Source organism: Cryptomeria japonica, unplaced genomic scaffold (assembly GCF_030272615.1).
Source record: "Cryptomeria japonica unplaced genomic scaffold, Sugi_1.0 HiC_scaffold_1837, whole genome shotgun sequence".
Classification (NCBI taxonomy): Eukaryota; Viridiplantae; Streptophyta; class Pinopsida; order Cupressales; family Cupressaceae; genus Cryptomeria; species Cryptomeria japonica.
In genome coordinates this window covers 19,006-23,584 of record NW_026730114.1, presented here as the reverse complement: position 1 = coordinate 23,584, position 4,579 = coordinate 19,006, and the positions used below count along the sequence as shown (strand labels likewise).

The 4,579-nt window shown below is 63.2% G+C and overlaps 1 non-coding gene across 1 annotated transcript; it reads left to right on the top strand.

Moving 5' to 3' along the window:
* Positions 1 to 945: 945 nt before the first annotated feature.
* On the top strand, positions 946 to 1,064 carry LOC131873493 (5S ribosomal RNA). Its single transcript, XR_009371431.1, has one exon. It is a non-coding gene; the product is annotated as a 5S ribosomal RNA (ribosomal RNA).
* The last annotated feature ends 3,515 nt before the right edge of the window (positions 1,065 to 4,579 follow it).

Genomic DNA, 4,579 nt, shown 5'->3' with positions numbered 1-4,579 from the left:
CCCAAGGTGAGTGCAAAGGTGGGTGCCAGGGTCAAGGTGAGTGCCAATGTGGGTTCCAAGGTGCCAGGGTCAGGGTGAGTGCCAATGTGGGTTCAAAGGTGCTAAGTTGGGTGCGAGGTTGGGTGCGAGGGTGGGTGGGTGCCAAGGTGTGCTAGGTGGAAGCCCGGGTGGGTCGGCATCCCATGGGTGTCGAGTTGGGTGCCTGATGGGTGCTTCTTGTCAAGTTTTAGTCGTCGGGACTCATTTCGAGCCTTAGAGGTCGTTTCTTGTCCGGTTGCCCTGTCTTCGACCTGGGAACCCAATTTTGGTCCTCGGGTCCCATTTTTTTTTGTCTCGCATCCCACTTTTGGCCTGTGGCCTTTTCGGGGTCGATTCTCGTTTTGGGCATCAGAGCATGTTTCTTCTCCTAAAACCCAATATTTGTTTATTAAGTCTCGGAACACATTTTTGTTCTCGTGGACCCATCATGGGTCTTGGAACGCATTTGTGGTCCTTGGGTCCCATTTTGCATCCCGAAACTTGTGTTTTGGTGCTTGATCCCTATTTTGGGTGCCCACCTTGCACCAAGTGCGCACCCGGGGCAAACCGAGCGCCTTGGTGCACCGGGGCAAGATCGAGCGTGCACCCGAGGCGCCCCGAACATGCACCAAGGTGCACTCGGCCCACATGTGAGCGCAGGTCGTTGCGCCCGAGGTGGTGTGTGGGCACCGCGTTGCAGACGGGACACTGCACGCACACGACGCCCCCTCCAGGTGCACGCACGTAGGCCGGGCCGGGTGCACACCCGACGCCCTAGCAAGGTGCGCGCACCCGGGCAGGGCTCACACTTGGCGAACGGGGCGCACTTCGCGAGGGAGGGTGTGCACCTCGACGGGGGTGGGTGGCCGGGGTGGATTCGCACGTGGGTCGCGGTTTGCTAAGTACACACTGCGACAAGCTCATAACGGGTGCGATCATACCAGCGTTAGTGCACCGGATCCCATCAGAACTCCGCAGTTAAGCGCGCTTGGGCCGGAGTAGTACTGGGATGGGTGACCTCCCGGGAAGTCCCGGTGTTGCACCCTTTTTTAGTTTTTCGCCGGGCGTCGCAATGCTATTTGAATAAACCTTTTGCCCGTTTGCGTTCTCGTCGGGGCCGGGCCGGGCCGGGGTGCGCTGCCCGCACTACCGCGCGCGCGGGGGCGACACCGAGCGCGCACCCGAGGCGCCCCGAGCACACAGGCCACGGTGCAACCCGGGCGTTGTGCGCGCACCCCGGTGCGCCCGAGGTGCTGCGCGCGCACCCAGGTGAAATCGGTGTGCACCTCGGCCAGTGCGCGCTCGGTCGAGTCGCGCACGTTGGCCAAGGTGCACGGTGATGTTTCTTACTCTAAGGTTCCGCACCAGACGCCCGGGACAGGTGAGCGAAGCTGGGCGGGGCCGGGTGCGCGGCCGGGGCAGGTGCACGCAGCTGGAGAGAGCTTTGGAGCACACTTCGGAGCGCACCAATGATGCGCTCCATTCAAAAGTTTCCTGAAAAGGCAAAAAAAGTTGAGATTATAGAATTTCCCACTTGAGAGATTGTAAAAAAAAAAAATTTAAAATGAAGGAAACGCGGGTGCCAAGGTGTGCGCAGCCCAGCCAAGGTGTGCGCACCAAGGCGCCCACCCTGGCGAAGGTGCACGCAAGGTGCGCACCCGAGGCAAACCGGACAATTAACCCAACTTTCGACTTCGCGCGCACCTTGGAGCGCACTTCGGAGCGCTCCTTGGTGCGCACCAATCTTGGGCACCTCGGAGTGCACCATGGCGCCCACCAAGGTGCGCACCCGGGGCAAACCGAGCTCCGACTTCGTGCGCACCTTGGAGCGCACGAAAGGTGCGCACCATGGCGCCCACCAAGGTGCGCAGCCCAGCCAAGGCGTGCGCATCAAGGTGCGCACCCTGGCGAAGGTGCGCACCCGGGGCAAACCGAGCTCCGACTTCGTGCGCACCTTGGAGCGCACAAAAGGTGCGCAACCCAGCCAAGGTGTGCGCACCCCGGTCAAACCGAGCTCCGAATCGTGCGCACCAGAGGTGCACGCCATCGTGCGCACCTTGGAGCACACTTCGGAGCCCTCCTTGGTGCGCGCCGATGTTGCGCACCTCGGAGCGCACCCGGGGAAAACAATGCAATTAACCCGACTTTCGACTTCGTGGGCACCTCGGAGCGCTCTCGGGTTCGCACCTCGGAGCACACCGAGGTGCGCACCTTTGATGCGCTGCCTTCACCAATTTCCAGAAAAGGCAAGAAAACATTGAGAAGGTGTGCGCACCGAGGTGCCCACCCTGGCGAAGGTGCACGCGAGGTGCGCACCCGGGGCAAACCGGGCTCCGACTTCGTGCACGCCGCACCTTGGAGCACACTTCGGAGCGCTCCTTGGTGCGCACCAGGGCGCGCAACCCAGCCGAGGTGCCCACCCCGGCGAAGGTGCACGCGAGGTGCGCACCCGGGGCAAACCGGGCTCCGACTTCGTGCACGCCATGGTGCCCACCGCGGCGAAGGTGCACGCGAGGTGCGCACCCGGGGCAAACCGGGCTCCGACTTCGTGCACGCCGCACCTTGGAGCACACTTCGGAGCGCTCCTTGGTGCGCACCATGGTGCCCACCAGGGCGCGCAACCCCGCCGAAGGTGCACGCGAGGTGCGCACCCGGGGCAAACCGGGCTCCGACTTCGTGCACGCCGCACCTTGGAGCACACTTCGGAGCGCTCCTTGGTGCGCACCATGGTGCCCACCAGGGCGCGCAACCCCGCCGAAGGTGCACGCGAGGTGCGCACCCGGGGCAAACCGGGCTCCGACTTCGTGCACGCCATGGTGCGCACCGCGGCGAAGGTGCGCACCCGGGGCAAACCGGGCTCCGACTTCGTGCACGCCGCACCTTGGAGCACACTTCGGAGCGCTCCTTGGTGCGCACCAGGGCGCGCAACCCAGCCGAGGTGCCCACCCCGGCGAAGGTGCACGCGAGGTGCGTACCCGGGGCAAACCGGGCTCCGACTTCGTGCACGCCGCACCTTGGAGCACACTTCGGAGCGCTCCTTGGTGCGCACCATGGTGCCCACCAGGCCGCGCAACCCAGCCAAGGTGTGCGCACCAAGGTGCACGCGAGGTGCGCACCCGGGGCAAACCGGGGTCCGACTTCGTGCACGCCGCACCTTGGAGCACACATCGGGGCGCTCCCGGGTTCGCACCGGCGTTGCGCACCGTGGTGGGCACCTCGGAGCACACCAAGGTGGGCAGCGAGGTGCGCACCTTTGATGCGATGCCTTCACTAATTTCCATAAAAGGCAAAAAAAAAACGAGATTTTAAAATTTCCGTTTTGAAAGATAGTGAGAAAAAGGGAATGCTGGTGCCATCTTGAGCCCGCCCTGGTGCGCAGCCCAGCCAAGGTGTGCGCACCAAGGTGCCCACCCTGGCGAAGGTGCGCGCCCGGGCAATTAACCCAACTTCCAACTTCGCGCGCGCCAGGGTGGGAGCGCACCCAACAACCGGGCCTGGGAAGAGCCAATGCGAGAAACCCCACCAAACGCTCTGACAAAAAAAGAGGGGGCGCTCCAGTAACCCCGCTTCGGAGCGCACCCTGGGCAAACCCAGCCAAGGTGCCCACCCCGGCCAAGGTGCAGGCGAGGTGCGCACCCGGGGCAAACCGGGCTCCGACAACGTGCACGCCGCACCTTGGAGCACACTTCGTAGCGCTCCCGGGTGCGCACCTCAGAGCACACCAAGGTGGGCAGCGAGGTGCGCACCTTTGATGCGCTGCCTTCACTAATTTCCAGAAAAGGCAAAAAAAAAAGGAGATTTTAAAATTTCCGTTTTGAAAGATAGTGAAAAAAACGGAACGCGCGTGCCATCTTGAGCCCGCCCTGGTGCGCAGCCCAGGTAAGGTGCCCACCCTGGCAAAGGTGCGCACCCGGGCAATTAACCCTACTTCCGACTTCGTGCGCGCCAGGGTGGCAACCGGGCCTCGGAAGAGCCAATGCGAGAAACCCCACCAAACGCTCCGACAAAAAAAGAGGCGGCGCTCCAATAACCCCGCTTCGGAGCGCAGCCGGGGCAAACCCAGCCAAGGTGCCCACCCCGACGAAGGTGCACGCGAGGTGCGCACCCGGGGCAAACCGGGCTCCGACAACGTGCACGCAGCACCTTGGAGCACACTTCGAAGCACTCCCGGGTGCCCACCGGCGTTGCGCACCGTGGTGGGCAGCGAGGTGCGCACCTTTGATGCGCTGCCTTCACTAATTTCCAGAAAAAGGCAAAAAAAAATGAGATTTTAAAATTTCCGTTTTGAAAGATAGTGAAAAAAAAGGAACGCGGGTGCCATCTTGAGCCCGCCCTGGTGCGCAGCCCAGGCAAGGCATGCGCACCAAGGTGCCCACCCGAGGTGCACACCCGGGGCAAACCGGGCTCCGACTTCGTGCAGGCCGCACCTTGGAGCACACTTCGGAGCGCTCCTTGGTGCGCACCATGGTGCCCACCAGGGCGCGCAACCCAGCCAAGGTCTGCACACTAAGGTGCCCACCCCGGCGAAGGTGCACGCGAGGTGCGCACCCGGGGCAAACCG